The sequence below is a fragment of the Notothenia rossii genome (genome assembly GCF_949606895.1).
Source record: "Notothenia rossii genome assembly, chromosome: 2".
NCBI lineage: Eukaryota > Metazoa > Chordata > Actinopteri > Perciformes > Nototheniidae > Notothenia > Notothenia rossii.
In genome coordinates, this window is record NC_136904.1 from 10,405,415 (window position 1) to 10,422,893 (window position 17,479).

A 17,479-nucleotide genomic window follows, 5' to 3' on the forward strand; every position below is an offset into this window, starting at 1 on the left:
AACTGAAATAAATTATGTGTTATTTCTTGGGCTACGCTTGCTGCAGCTAGCCATGCTTTACGCCGTAAACAAGCCACCAGGCGCAATAAATCCAAGACTAAGATGTATTTCCTGCACAGACAGCACAATCCTAATCTATCGTAATACGCAATCACGGGATATCAGCTTTGTGCTGTTCCCAGTGAATCACCACACTGTATGATGCCGTGTGAATGAAACAGATAAGTGTGTGTGTGTGTGTGTGTGTGTGTGTGTGTGTGTGTGTGTGTGTGTGTGTGTGTGTGTGTGTGTGTGTGTGTGTGTGTGTGTGTGTGTGTGTGTGTGTGTGTGTGTGTGTGTGTGTGTGTGTGTGTGTGTGTGTGTGTGTGTGTGTGTGTGTGTGTGTGTGTGTGTGTGCCCCCCCCCCCCCCCAGTGGAGTTGGTTTAGATGCTTTTTGCATTTAGCCCTTTCATGTAGAAGAGCAGTCTACCCCGCGTTGTCTCTGCTTAATGCTTTCTCCCAGTGTAACCACGTCTTCAACGCCTGCTGTAAAACACCAGGGGTTCCAAAAGAGTCATTTTCCCGTGCTTATGGTACAAATTTGCAAGCGTGAGCATATTGTCTTGCTTCGTAAGCCAGCAGTCAAACCGCATTTTCCAAGTGTCAGTAAAATAATTCAACTCATTAGGCTTCCACGTCTTATCAGTTGTTTATGGGATCTCAAGAACCAGAACTTTACTGGTGGGTGATTCCCTCAGGCACTCCCTGCCTTTTATCTGAGCCTGTATCTCGGTATCTTGTGCTAAGCTTACTGTCATCAAGGAGCCCTTTCTCATCTCCATCCACAGTAGTTATCACTGTCCCTATTAACACAGAGCACCAGTGAAGAAAGCCAGCCGCCTCCAACTGATCTTATCAAGGTCATCCCCAAGATAGCGCCAAGGAAAATAAAACAGATAACAGATCTTCCATAACTTAATTAGCTTTTTATCACACAATGCAATTACAAAATTGTCAAGCCGTTGGTGTAAGAGGCCAGTAACACTTTGAAGGAACTAACAATAACAAAGCGGTCAATGCCACTGGGAGAGCGATGGCCCTTTTCGCCTCTTCAGCTAAAGGCTGTACATCAGTGCTGAGGTTAAATCAGATGGAGCAACGTGGTTTATTTAGCATCCGTTGAGTAATAGTAGCCCAATGCAGAACATACCATTCTGGGGCCAGAGCACCCACTGAGATGCTGATAAGAGAGATTAATGGTGTTGTCTGAGTGGCTGGCATACGATCAGTGCTTGAGCAACCCAAATGTGTCTGCTATCTAAAGCATCTGTATCCCTGCGAAGCACTGAGCTGGATGAGGCAAAAGGACAATGTGTCACATGAATAAATAAAGCGACAAGAACAGGAGGGTGAAACAGCGCCGTGCCCGTACATTCTGGTCAATGCACAAAACCTGCATTAAGCCAAGAGATGAGAATGAGACGGAGAGATGGGGCGAAGGGGTGAAAGAAAAGGTATAAATAAATCAAAAGGTTAAGCAGAATAAACAGAGAGTTTGAGTCACAATCGCACTGAATATGGAAATCTTTTTGTAAGTGTGCTAAAAATTTGCATGGAAATTGCATTGTGGTCCCATGCTCTGTGTATTTGTGTGTATGAGGCGGGTACGGGGGTCTATTATCGGAGTTGTAATCTCACCACTGCAGGGAATCACGCTCTGGGTTGAGGATGTGATCTGTTTTTTTCTCACATGGAACGTTAAAGTTTTACCAAGTGCGCCCAGTGCGTTACATTGGAAAAAACAGTAGCGAGCAGTGAATGATGAAACGCTGTCATTGGAAGAAGAAATCCTAGTTTGCAATGTCTTCCTTGTACGTCATGTCATCTAATACTATTACAGCAATAGCTGAATGTTAAAGAAGGAATATTGCAAAATATTGAAAAAGGAAATATACACTTATGGTAATCAATTATATATATTTCTCATAATGCAGGCTCTCCGTGTACCGGTCACTATTCCAATACATGTAATGTGATATAAAGTGTATTTCCCCGCTCCAGTGACTGCGTACATTTAAAAAAATAAAAAGGTAAAAACCGGAACATCTCCATTGTTCAGTGACACAGGAGAGAGAGAGAACACATCATTATGCTGGTTGGTCTCAGTGCCTGCACGGCTGAGTTTCCTTGGTGACTAAAAAGTCCAGGCTAACCTAATAATTCCTCACTTTGAGCTACACTGAGCTCTCATGATTTCCTCAGGGTTAGAAGCAAATGCTGACTGCTGGGAACACTGGCCAGCTAAACAACATCTGGGCTGGCTGGAGAGCCATTCCCCCACAACAATGAATTTGAAAATGTCAGCAGAGTCAACTGAACTTCTCTCAGTCAGACTTATTGGAATGACGTCACTAATTTTCCAGACACAGCATCCCACAGTTATTTGTCTTGTGTGTTTTAATATATGTTTTAATTATGCTGGTGTTATAAACTCAGGGTCAATGTCCCTTAATCAGATGATCTAATGCATGGTTTCATTTATTTAAAAAGACGGCTAATTTGTGTCCTTATTTTCCAACGTCCAAAAATTAGATTGGAATATCCTTGAGTTAATAGAAATGCTTGTCTGAGATGCTTTCAGTTATTCATGTGCGCTCTAAGCGTTTACATTTCACATAAGATTGTGTCTCTAAGGCAACAAAGAAGCTGCCCTCACTTATTGGTCGAGGTTGTTGGGGCTGAATGCAGCTTGCCTGCTACTATTCCATCAAAAAAAACAAAGTATGCAACATGGCTTTTGTTTGTTTCTGTACTACTTCACAAAGTTTGGTCAGAAAAGGTATTGTTATCTGTGCTGACCAGCCTTAGATGTTGACATGTTTGTTGTTATTTAAGCAGTGGGGGATTTGACCATTCCTTACCCTTTTTATTCTACAACAAAGTGTTTACACATTGCTGATGTTTATTTTCATGTATCTAAGAAGGGGCAATTGCATAATTGCCATGAGCACTGGCACCATCATATGAAAGTGCCAGATTAAACCAGGCTAATATTCATCTGCAGAAAACCTAAAAGAGCACAGAAAACAGCATATAGGCATCATTAAAAGCCGAACACAAACCCATTACACACACGTCCAATTTAAAATTAACAATTGAAGGGCATTGGCATAGAGACATATGCAAAAATAGTCCTTAATTTCCAAGTTGACAATATATGGAATATGCTACACAGCCAGATCATTTGGACACATCAGGTATCAGCGGCTTTACTCAAAGAACCTGAGAGAATCACTGTTTCTGTGTAAAAGCACTTTCTTGTTTCTGCCACTATCTTGGATCCAAACCTTGCAACTGTTATAATTAAAGTGCTAGTTGAACTGATAAGAGACTGTCCCACTGCCACTGGCAGGAGCTTGGACTTTGTCAAAGATTGATCTCCACTGTATGGAGACCTCCGACGGGACATTGGCAACCCTTGAATGCTCCTGATTGATCACACCCCAATGATAACAAAACCTTCTCTTCAGCGCTGTAACTTCCAGTAGTCATGGTGAGGTTTAGATTTAGTGTACATTAAAAGCTCGGCTATGTTCTTGAAAATCTGCATCCTGCTGTGTAGTACAGTAGATCATTCAAAGCCAGAAAACTGTATGCTATCGATCTGAGGGAAGTCTATAAGTGTCCTCATCAATACTTAGCAGCTGAGCTGCACTCAAGATGGTTTACAATGGTGTTTAGATTATGTTTTAAGCGTACTGTATGCGGTAGCCAAAACGGTGCCATATCTATCAGTCTCTTCCATGCTCTGTGCATCCATTGAGGGGCCCTGATTACGCTGCTGCATTATTCATAGTCAGCGGGTATTGGTTGACTGTGTGAAGAAACAGGGTGTAATTTAAAGGGCGGGGAACAGAAGCTTGGCCTTTCTTGGAGTGCAGCCTAAGCAGCGTGTTGAAATGAAACCACCCTTTTTGTGATCTGCCTCGCATTTATCAGCAGGATTGCTCTAATGGGGATGTCATTGGAGGAGGAGAGAAACTGTCTCACTGGGCTTCAGAAGAGGCACCATGATGGAGATGGAGAGCCGTGTAAAGATTAGCCATATCTCCAAATGAGACCTCCAGTCATAGTAAAAGAGGGAAATTGTGTTTCTTAATCTGTGTCCTATTTATCATATTACCCTAATGGCTGTATTCAGGTCATTCAGGCTGATGGCTTCACTTAGTAACTGATGCATGACCAGTCATCCTGAATGTCCAGTGTAGGTTTCAGGGTGATGACGATGACAAATTGATTTGTGATGGTTGTACAACCAATACAATATGACTGATTGAAGAGAGCAGTCATTACGGCTTGCTAGAACCTTCCTACTGTCATACAGTGACCAATAAGTGTTTTTTTTTGCCACATCAGATCAAGAAAGTCAGACTTTTTTAAAGGCGAAACATAGGTGAAGCTCAGGAGGGTCAAATAAGGGGCATCCACCTCGGCTGACAGAGACAAGCGAGCACTGATGGGCCAAAAAGACTGCAATGTCTCATTTAGAAGTGGTTTGAATTAATATACATTTAAGGGAAAGATTTTAATCTCCCTTTTTCAGTGCGGACATTTTGGTGGTGGATAGAGAGAAAGGCACAGGTGTTACCAATAACCTTAACGATGACTACGTTCAATTCAAGTGTCTCAATAAGCCGTGACACTATAATTACACATCAAAATGTCTTCTGTAAAAATAACGCACTTTATTGCATCTAGTTAAGTTTAAAAATGCCTGCATGCAAACAAATTATCAACTTCCATAACTGAATTTCAACTTGCACATATGGATACAAAAAGTCTGGTCGAAATGATTAGTTGTTAGCAAGGACACACAGCAGCCAAATACACACAAATTAATCAGGACAAACATTTGCAATTTGTTTAGTCTGAATACACCTCAAGGCACGTAGAAATACTGTTTGCTGCTTGATACAGCAAGACACACACACACACACACACACACACACACACACACACACACACACACACACACACACACACACACACACACACTGTAAGTCTGAGCACATACAGTAAGTGGAAACATCCCTGAGGCAAGAGGTGATCATTGCAATGTGTGTGCAGTGTTTCACTGCATACAGAGTGCATTCAAAACATCCCCTGCTACATGGGATTTAGATCAGTTTTATATGTTTCGGAGGTGGTTGCATTTATTACACTTCGGGCAACTTTTTAAATATTTTATGGTTGGTATAATGTGTGGATGTTTTATAGATCCATGATGAAAAATAGATACCATACAATCGATTATACATACCACGTTATTACAGTGCATCTTGTCAGGGATTCAAAATGAATATTTCTATTACTTTTAACATATGTCTATGTACAGCAAGTTTTGAGTGAACTGTCTCCATATTTAATCTGATGTGAGTTTAAATAATTATAAATAATTAACTGGATAGTTTTTTGTATAACTTTACTAGGACTTCAAACTTATATATCTCTTATGACTGAAACATAACCAATCATAGGATTATTAATTCAGCAGCTGATATAAAGACTGACTACGAGGGTTTAACAAATACAGTCTGTTCATTAGTCAAGTTAAAAGTGTGACAAACCTGGATTCAAATATATTTTTCCTATTTATGCGTACTGTGTCCATAACAGTGTGTTTTTTCTTTTAAAATTCACTGCTGGTATGAATAGTCATGTTGTTTTTTCTAGATGTCAGCTCAGGCCATATTGCAAATAATAGACTAAATAATAAAAACAGACTTTTATAAATAAAACTAAACTGCATGCACTAAAATTGCTCTTTGTTCGATAAGGGGCTTTAGTTAGCCCAAATACCTAGAATTCCAGTTTCTTAAGCGAATAAGGTAAATACTGTCATTCAGGTGCATTTTGAAGTTGACTAGATTCAAACTAAATTAAAAAAAATAGTTCTTTGGAGCCCCAGGACTCGATGAATATACATAGAGACGGAGAGAATGTAGAGAGTGTCTTTATCTTTCTTTTGAAGTGGTTCACAGTAAAACAGTTGGATAGAAGCACACCTATGATTTGGGATGAAAATTACTACATCATTCAAGGGCCTCCATTTTCACTAAAACATGCTGTGAAAAAAAGAATTACTTAAAAAGGAAAAACATGTTACTTTTAGCCAGGCGTACATCACACTGCATAAGAGGGTTACTTAAAACGGCATCTTATAAATGTAAAATGAAGTGAACAGACAAGCCTTTGTGCTTTCTCCTTCTGCTAAAGCACATCAAAATGAGAATATTTTATGGTGTGTAATCAGGACTAGTGCGTTCTTAATGCAGTCAAGGGCAATCGTGCGTAACCAACAGACGGCTCACTAACTGGTAAGGGGCAGGTGACAAAGCTCTACATTGTCTAGTTGCAACTGGATGGTGAGCGGGATAAGCCAGGCTCACAGAGAAAATCAAAATCACTCAAAACAGGAGTCTGGATGCAACATCAGACAGACTCTGACTTCTGAGAGGTTCTTCAGAACAGGTGGATGCTTTATGCAGACACTTGTTGTCTTTTGCTGTGCATTCCCACTTGTATGTCCTTGACATGGTTGGTCAATTGGATTGGGACTTTTAAGCTAAATAATAAAAACAAGCACTGTTTGATTTTTTGTTTTAATATAAATTATTTTTTTATTTAACACACAATTACAGATTAATTAACCCGCTTTCATCAGGGGGGTCTCTGGAACATTTATTACCTTACAGCCATGTTTTTTGTCCCTGATGTTCATGTAACCTTACCAAGCAATCGTAGAAAAGGTAAGAAGAGATGCAGTACAACATCCAAGTGTAAATAGCTAAAGTGCTTAAGATAAGATGTTCCTTTATACATCCACCATACATAGGGAAATTACAATTTGATGCAGCAGCAGAAGGGAATGAAGTTATCAAATACACATTTCCATATACCTATACATCCCAAACAGTATGTGTAACCCGGGTACAAATAGCATTATTAGCTACTGACACCCGGGTGCAAATAGCATGTGCCTAAAAAAAATTACTTAAAAAGGACAAACATGTAACTTAGCCAGGCGTACATCACACTGCATAAGAGGGTTACTTAAAACAGCATCATATAAATGTAAAATCAAGTGAACAGAAAAGCCTTTGTGCTTTCTCTTTCTGCTAAAGAACATCAAAATGAGAGTATTTTATAATGTGTAATCAGGACATCCAAAAAAAGTAACTAATGTGTAGCCCGGGTGCAAATAACATTGTTAGACACCAGGGTGCAAATAGCATTGTTAGCTACGGACACCCGGGTGTAAATAGCATTGTTAGCTACGGACACCCGGGTGTAAATAGCATTGTTAGCTACGGACACCTGATTGTAAATAGCATTGTTAGCTACGGACACCCGGGTGTAAATAGCATTGTTAGCTACGGACACCTGATTGTAAATAGCATTGTTAGCTACGGACACCCGGGTGTAAATAGCATTGTTAGCTACGGACACCTGATTGTAAATAGCATTGTTAGCTATGTGCACCCGATTGTAAATAGCATTGTTAGCTATGTGCACCCGGTTGTAAATAGCATTGTTAGCTATGTGCACCCGGTTGTAAATAGCATTGTTAGCTATGTGCACCCGGTTGTAAATAGCATTGTTAGCTACGGACACCCGGGTGTAAATAGCATTGTTAGCTACGGACACCCGGATGTAAATAGCATCGTTAGCTATGGGCACCCGGTTGTAAATAGCATTGTTGGCTAAATAACATTGTTAGCTACGGACACCCGGGTGTCAAATTTCACAGGGGAATTATCAGCAAAACGTAACGTTTCCGCAGCACACGGAAAAAAAGTTATCATAAACCCACAGGACATAATTTCACAAGCACCAAACTGCAAATCTTGCAGCAAGCTGTCAGGAGATGGTGGAGACCGAAAACAGAGCAAACATGGGTATTCATATTGGACTAAAATATGAAACAAGGCATACATAATATATTAATAAACGAATAGAAACACACATAAATACACACATTCATATTTAGATACTTTTGTAACGTCTATCGTATTTTTGACTGTATGTCAAAGTATGTGATGAATTGCAAAGTTGTTGAATTTACGAGAAGAAATTACAGCAAGACTCATACTGTACACCAGTTCACTGTAAGACATTTTTAAACAAAAGCTTTGGAGTGTAGTCTTTTGTTTAATCCCTGTCAAAATGTGGCATACAACATTTGGTTTCTCTGTGTGTGTTTCTATGAAAGATATCTGTGGGACTCAGCACACCACTGCTGTCCTGTTTCTGACCCCCAGTCGCCATCTGTCACAGCATCCCACCTATTCATCCCGTCCTCTGTTCTCTCTGACATTTTGGAGCATAGCCAGCAGGCTCTGTGGTGACTGTCCTGTACTGTGGTAATAAGTTAGTCATAGTCCATCAGATAAGTATGAGCTGCTCCTCTCTAAAAGCTCATATCCCGGGCTGTATGTGAGGATAAAAGTAGGCAAATCCCATTGACATACATTTATAAGACTATGAAACAGAGACTGTTCATGATGGCTTCTGAATAAATGACCTGCTTGAATAACTGTGACCACTGTGTTTCACAAGTTCAGATGCAAGATTTTTTGTCATTGTTGTTGGTATGAAGAAAGCACATGGAGGCTGCCCAAACACTCTTTGTTTCTGTAGTGCTATACATATTTAACCAATTGTCATGTTGCACTAAAATGTAATTATTGAAAAGGTTTGCTTTACTGCTTCGTGATAAAGTTTGGCCATTGTATCTTAAAAAAACGATAGGCCTTTGAATGGGCAATAGGAAAAACTTTAAAACAGATTTTCTGTTCACCTAACTATGAGATGGTGACGGATTATAAAATGATGTTGCAGTACAGAGCCTGACGATTACTTCTCAGGTCGGCCAACCTGACCTGAGAAGCAACTCCTTAACTACCCATCCCTGCCAAGCAAGACTTATGGCTTACAAGAACCTGAAGCGTACAAAATAGCGTCTCTAGCTTGGCAGAGTGTTCAAAATATTGCTCATATCACAAAAACCAACAGCTGTTTGCTAAATCATCTGTTGAAGAAACCATAGTGCCAAAATTCAGTTTAAATACCACATGTTAATACCTCTCATATTTAATCGCTCACTGAACAGATGCCGGCTTCTTTTAATTAAGCAACCTCTGAGTTGTCATACTTCTCAGAGTGCTAATGCATCTGCTTCACAAACCTGCAACTACAAACGCTGAACATCCCATTTTCCACGTTGCTGAACTGGTTCTAACGATCAGTCGATAATGGCCTATAACCATATAACCAAGTCCTGAGGTGGTGAAGCCAGCAGTCAACAGGTTTAATCATAATTGTACCACCAAACTTTATTTGACTTAAAAAGTTATATGATGAAGTAGGCATGTATATTAAATCATACACACATAAAGGAGATACTTTTGAATACATTTGATGTCAATTGCATTACATTTTCAGGACTTTAGGATACTGAATGAGTACAAAGTAGCTAATTAGTGGCCAATTAATAATGATGATTGTCTGCTCAAGGAGCTTTGCCTGAAGCAATGTGAGGGGGAAAAAAAGGTGTAAAGAAAATTGAGCTCATGGCATTTTTCTCACATTTTGAGTCCTGGCAAGGCAGCACTGCCGGCCCCTGTGGTCCGTGACATTGTTTGCTAGGTTTAATTAAGTCACAGCCCTTCTTGATGGAGTTAGTTAAAGTCATGAGCCCTTGTTGACTTTAGAATGGCTGAGTGAAGCACATTTGTGTTGTTGCTTTGATTGTTTTTGGTCATTAAGAGACCAGGACCCTGGAGAAGTTTAAGAAAAAGGGTGCAGGCCATTCCACTGCATCCAAACAGAAAGGTTGAATCGGCTGTTTTATTGGAAGCTACGTCCTAGCTAAGCTTTATGTGCATCAAAAATGTTCTCCGGGGTTTAAAGGTTTTACATACAGTATTTTACCTCAAATGGGAATCACCTAGATTTGAGTGTCAGTCAGGTTTGTCTTTCCTGAGCTCCCCAACCTTTCAACATCACCCCCAAGCTGAAGAAAACCAAGTATTTGTTGGAAAAGAAAAAAACAAGTTTGATCATTATTTAATTATATTATTTAAACATTTTCATATCACAATTTTCAGGGCAAAAATAATTGCCTTTTACAATATCACCCAAACATTTAAAATGTTCTTAAAACTCTTTAAAATGATACTAAATACACATGACTTTACATTTTGTAACAAATTCATATTAGGTAGGACACAATTCAGTTTTTAATGGACTTTTGGTAATTGTAGTTTAACAGGCATGCATGACATCATAGTATCGATTATCAAAGAGTTAGCACTGAATATTAATTTCCTCCTCTCTGGCTCTCTTATAGCACAAAAGATAGTTGCCTCTTGAGGACCAGAACAGGGCAAATAGGGAGAGAAAGCCTGTAGGCCTGGTCTTAGCAGACGGATAGACCACTTGTGTCTCAGTTTCTTGGCTTCGGGTCAGAACCTCCTGCACAGCTCCTTGGCTACACAGGTAATCCACCACACTTACTGATGCAAATCTGCCTAGATAATGGTATTAATGGCTGCACCTACAGGCACAGCAGTTTCTGTACTACTTTGATAACCCTGAAAGCTGTGAGCACCATCATTGCGGTAGTCACGAGATATTTAGGAAAGGTTTAAGATAAATATTCTTGTTGAGCCAAACCCAACCCAGTCTCACAGGATTTCGTGTTATAGGCACGAAATGTAATCTATTGATTCGTGTTCACCAACACGATTTTCCAATTGTTTTCGTGTCACACAGAGCGATTTTAAAAGCAATGTAAATAATAACTAATTAGAAGGAAACAAATATTTAAAAAATACAGATTTCAGTATTCTGAGGCTCTGAGCCCCATTTATTTTCCTCACGGACGGCAAAAAAAGTCAGACATTATACAATTTAACATAAAAACAATAATCGTGGCTTGATATTGAGTAAGAAAATATTTGTATGAACCACACAGCTTCCGGTCTTCCAAGACCCGACCGGACAAAAATACGTGTTGCAGGCACGAAACACTACCAATACAAATACATTGCTTTTAAAATCGTTCTGTGTGACACGAAAAAAATGGGAAGATCGTGTTGGTGAACACAAATCAATAGATTAACTATTACATTGACTATTACACGAAATGCCGTGAGACTGGGTTGTTGAGCCACATGAAGAGGCCATGACATTGTATCTTGGAAACAGTGTCTAGATACCTTGGTCTGTCTTTAATACGGTTACTGTGGGGCGATCAGGCAGCAATAAGTCTGTGTGCGTTCAAACAAGAAGAGAAGTACATTGGTGGGAACGAGCATTATTCTTTTTTTCTCTCAATCTCACTCTGCTCTGGTAAAGCCAAGGCCAGTTTGGCTTCATTTGCAGCACAAGCCTCTTAATCCCTGGAGTCTCCAGTGTAGATAAAAGGACATGAAGAGCATATAGAGGGGCTCTGATCCTTATTACATGGCACACACTGCTGAAAGAAAATCAGCTAATTTAAGAAAGCTGGACTTTTTAAAAGTATTTTCTCTCCTCAAATCATGGCCCATAAAGCTTTCTTATCTTTTTTTTGTAAAATCTTCCTTCATTGAACAACTTGTCAAGATTTAGGGGTTAAAAGTGCTTTACAAATATGTGCACCTCACAATTCCTTAAGATTTAAAAGGAAGATTTAACTGTCATTTGTTTTCTGGGGAATGTTCGGTGTGTGCAGTTTCTTCTGCAAAAATGCCTTACTTTACGCTCACTGCTGCTTCTTGTGTTGGAGCTGCCCACTAAGACCACAGTCTTCAATGGCAGGTCTCTAAATAGCTCCGCTTAAGCTGTTGGGGCTAGGCAGAAGGGATTATTCATTCACTTTGAAATCCAAGATCTTAGTGCTGGTGCAGATTTTTGACCCAGCAACCTACCAGTCACACATTTGCTGCCAACCGTCTTTAGTTTGGGCCATGATTCGACTTCCTCTGGCATATTGCAAAAATGTTTAACAAAAGACCATGTGGGTTAGTGAAGCCTTCTCAAAAATTACTCCGTCATCTGGAATAAAAGTTCTTCCACTTTGTGGATGATTCAGCAGCCCAAACACCATCTAATTCTCCATGTACTGGCAACGTCAAATATTTAGCTATTAATGTTACATTTGTACCAAAAGTGGTTCAACCTTAACTTCACCTCACTTCTTAAATTAAAGAGCAATGATTTACTGTTCTAGATAAAAGCTCCTCTACTTATCATTGACTGAATATCTACAATAGGACCACATCTCCAAATAAATAGTTTGTTGTAGTGTTAATCTGTTTGCAATGATCACAGTCAGTGGTTTTTGCATTGTCAGTTCCAAAAAGTAACCCTACAATTACATTACATGTCATTTGTTAGACACTTTTATCCAACACGACTTACATACATTCAGTACTGTGGACAATCCCCACAGGAGCAGTTTGGGGTGAAGTGTCTTGCCCAGGGACACAACGACCTGCTGACTGCAGTGGGGTTTGAACTTGCTATCCCCTGATTCGAAGTCCAGCACTCTATCCACTGAGCCACAGCCTCCCACAATAATTCTTGTTACGTCACTTACGACAGTCATGATGCATTATGTTTTTGGGTTGTCCGGATGTCTGTTCATCATTCTGTCCCTTTTCTCACGATCGCTTTGAATCGAGCTCAAATTAAACACACAAATAAACTTGTAATCAAAGACGAAAAGATTAGATTTGTGTTGGTCAAATGTCAAGGTCACTGACCAGGTGCCCTTACCGAACATGATTCGGATATGAACCAAGAACTCATATACTAATTAAGACAGTTTGACACAAATGACCTACAGGGCAAATTGATTAATGATTACATTTTAAACAGGCAGAGTCTTACAACCATGGCGCATTGACTCAAGAACCATTCGATCACCATGTCATTTGGTACCACCAACATTAATGAACACTTCAGCATGATACATGTGATCTCCGGATTTATAGGGCCATTGTCTGGTCAAAAGTTATAGTGTGTCCTATAACTTGAGACAAAAGAAAATCATGTTCAATAAACCCTATATATCTCATATCATGAATACACACAACACTTAAATTAGGTGTGTGTGTGTGTGTGTGTGTGTGTGTGTGTGTGTGTGTGTGTGTGTGTGTGTGTGTGTGTGTGTGTGTGTGTGTGTGTGTGTGTGTGTGTGTGTGTGTGTGTGTGTGTGTGTGTGTGTGTGTGTGTGTGTGTGTGTGTGTGTGTGTGTGTGTGTCGTTGCACTTGGATGGAATCATTTGTCAGCAACACCAAATATCCTGGCTATTATGAGTGACAAACTATATTCACACTCAATGTCAGAGAATGCTTCAACAAAGTAGGTTCCTCAGATGTCATCACTATCCAGATCCCATTTGACTTTGGTTTTAATGTCACAATTATATATTGGTTTTGCGATTTGATAAAACGGACGGTTATGCCATTGTTATAGACTGGATTCGTAAAGACCAACATGTCATTGGTTTAATTTCCTGACACAGAACATTCCCATTCAAAATGATACATGGTATCACTATATGTTTTTGGGAATGTACTACAGTACACTATGGCCATATGGTCAAAGTCTCTCACAGAAAGACAAAGAGTCTTTTAGCTTGAGGCTTTCGGTAAGCTGCTTTGTCTTGTTGTGTGTATTGTATCTGTTTTTTCTTGGGATGCGCACAAGGGGTTCAAAGACAAGAAAATAGTGGGAGAATCACTAATCCTGCTTCTGAATTCGATGATCGAAATCGAAAGCTCATTCGATTTTGAATTAGAATCGTGACACCCATATACATGACACAACTTGAAAGGGAAAAGGAGAGCAAGGGCAAAACTCCTGATCCTGCATTTTCATTCAGATCACTCTTACCCTCACACCCTTCCACACTTTCTAATCCACAGCTTTAGTTTTTGTTTATCTGTATATTTTGTATTTACCATGAACAAGACCGTGTCTCATGCATTCATAATTTCTGTGCCCTGAGAACTTCCTAACGGGGGCAATGTATTTCTTTTTTTCCGTGGTGTGATCATTTGCATAACTAATCTGGTATTTACATTCATCAATTGCTTCATTAATTAGGTCAGTGATCAAAGAAGGATCTTTCTATCACTCAGGAGGGGAAGGAAAAAATGGTGGCACTCTGCTACAGCTCTGTGCAGTAACAAAAAGCAATAAAAGCAGGGAGTTTGGGTTGAGATCTAATGCCTAATTTCTTATGGAGAGCCTGCTGAGAGATACTGCACTCTTATGTAACTCAGCAACATCATTATGAAGACAGTCAGAGACAGCAGAAAACCTCCATCTTTAGCCACTACCAGAACAGTCAGATCGCCCACGCCATCTACTGGAGGATAGGTGGAGGATTATTTATTTGTAACCACCTTTAATGACCACCCAAGGGAAAGGGCCAGGGGCCGAAGAACACTAACAGTCCTTTCAGGGATTTGAGGCTTTTTAACGCTGATGACATGTATGATCCACCCTCGGCCGGTATCATTAGTCATGTGAGACAAATCCAGGCTCTGGGACCCGCAGTGCTTTTCTCTCGCTCTCCTGATCCTTTGTCTGCGGTGATGTGTAATTTGTCTACCTTCTGCATTCATCTGACCTTCCCCTGACAAGGCATCGTCTAAAAGACAGGTTTGTGTGTGCTGGGAATTTGTGGTATCTTGCTGACACACACAATGTAACCATCAAGACGTGCCAAAGTCCCTGTTCCACTTCTCCAATCTCTCATCTGCTGGCAGTACTGCATCATAATCTGGAAACACCAAGCATAGGGAAGGAAAGGTACACAAATAGAAACTGCTGACCCATCGGTTTTCTGTATGTGTAAAAAAAGACCTGAATTTTGAATTATATACAGAGTGGGATAAGGCATGATGAATTTGATAGGCCTGACTGGATTGAAAAATGAGTGTTGCCTTGCTTTAATTGCACATATTCGCGCCTCACTGAGTTAAGCATCTTATTATTTCATGAGTCCACTCATTCTGTACAACCTGCTTAGGATAAGGACTATATATATTTTGTGTTTAGGATTTAAATCACCAAAATAACTGCACTAACCATATTAATTCAAACACTGCAGTATTTACAATTTTTACCAGCAAGCCATTAAGTTAACAGACCCAAAATAGCTTAAAGGTGACCTATCATGCAAAATGCCCTTTTGTACGTCTTGTATACATGAATATGTGTCCCCGGTGTTCCAGGGAACTCACCAAGTGTCAGAAAACACAACCCTCTCTATTTTCCTCCATACCCAAATCTCTTAAAAAGGGGCTGCAACGGATCTGATACAGACTGATCCAGATTTGAACACTTCTATGACGTCACAGAAGTGGTGCTACGGCTATTGGGCCAACTCCACCAATCAGGAGGAGACAGCCACGGACATTGCCGTTGCAAAGCACTGGAGACGCTGTAGTACATATGCCAGGCCTGTAGATGGTGCTGTTCTCACAGAATCAGCCCATGCAAAGACAGTGTTAAATTCAGCGAAATGAGGAATGGCTAAAATGCATGATCTGTTTGGTATTTTGAAAAATAAAAAGTATAAATATGCCTTATATAGGTATGGTCCTACACTATATTATTCAAATATAGCATGATAGGTCCACTTTAATTAATAATACTTATTAATATAAGAGAACAGAACCATTTCTGACAACAGATGAATGCAGATAGTTGTATTTGCATTTGATGACTAGCCTGCTGTCAGATATGGCACCCTGACCTTTTCCCAAAGGCTTTGCAGATTCTTCAGTCATCGTCAACTAAAGGGTTTTAAAAGTTTACAGCGAAAGATTGGTTATTGGCTCTAAGATAAAGCTACATTTCCATGAATATAGGTTTTACCGCTGAGCTTATACCTACATATCGTGCAAATGGAACAACTAGAATGGCCTCTTTGTGGGTAATTTATTATATGTAAAATCCCAACAAATATATGTATGAGAATTATATTTTCTGTTCATTCATTATTGCAACATCTTTCAGCAAAAACTGCCCCGACAAATGTAAGATTTAATGTAAGACACAAGTGCAAAAATAATTTTAACACAAATATCCACTTAGGTCCAGAAATCCCTCTATATTAAATTCCACTTCAAGATTGATCTATGAATATTTTGATTCAATAAATTGAAGATGAAGTAGCAATGTGCCCCAGCTAGTCTCCCCTGTTGGATTGCTATGTTGTTTGGAGACACTTGAGAAAACCAGACCTGTATTTTGAGTTGGGAAAATGTTAACGTAAAATCACGAAACGACAAATCACAGATCGGGTGTTGTCTGTCGCCACAGATTTAGTGATGGCTCTTTCCCAACGACAGGTTACAGCCTCCAATTCTCTGGTGAGCTGCTGAACTGTAATTGCCTGCCGTTGCTCTTATCAAACTCCTGCCACTTTCATGTCACGCTTCCTTTCGTTGCCCTACTCCAACCCCTTGGAACCTCTTTTAGAGTAAACAGAAATTACATGAACAATGTTTTTTTGTCTTTCCTTACCCTAGGAGGGGGTCTGCTAGGCACACACACACACACACACACACACACACACACACACACACACACACACACACACACACACACACACACACACACACGTCTTAATGCTGCTCGGTGCAAAGATACTTTTCTTAGTATTGCCCACCGCGCACCTTCCCTGATGCAAGAGTAGGGTAGCATTAGTTATTATTTCAAGTTAGACTAATGAGAGACTGTGAAAAACTGTATTTGCAGGTGATGTTATGAGAGCCTTTTTGATATAATCCCTTATAACTCACAGTGAAAGAAAGTGACGTTTGCTCATTTGGAACTGTTGCTTTGTGCTTATTACGACCAATTCAGTTTTTTTGTCCCTCTTACAAGAGCTTCTATCTGAAGATAAAGGAAGTCTTTCTGATTCTTTCTCTACAGTGAATTGGTTTTGGTGTCTGGTGCCAATTTGTTAAGACACTTACACAGTGACAGCACCATTCTTAATGGCAGCCAATCCCCCTCGGGGTATTGTAGGTACGGGCTTTCAATTTTATTGTAGGGTCGTTTGATAGTCTTTGCTAGATTAGACTTTTTCAGACGGAACATTGTGCTGTGTGTGATTTCAAACAAATGCTGGGGATTATATGTAGGGATTGATACATTACACACGTACTGTTGGAATGAATGACGGAGAGACAAAGAGAGGGAAGGTGAGGGGGAGGAGGATAAAGCAGAGATGAAAGTGTGTATGGGGGGGGGCGCAGAGGGCCAGGGAAGTAAATAAGAGGATGACAGCGTTGCACCTCACTGTAATAAGTAAACACATCACAACCCCATGTGATTTATTGCCGGGCCGGGATGACATTTTCAGCTGCAGGACAAGGAGCAAGGGTCTTGCTTTTTGTAGTGGTTTTTTTTTTAATGTAGAGGAC

The 17,479-nt window shown here is 40.0% G+C and overlaps 1 protein-coding gene across 9 annotated transcripts in view; it reads left to right on the plus strand.

The window, feature by feature from the left end:
• Window positions 1-17,479, plus strand: part of LOC307027590 (lysyl oxidase homolog 1-like) — a 238,128-nt gene that overhangs the window by 195,095 nt on the left and 25,554 nt on the right. The window lies entirely within an intron of this gene.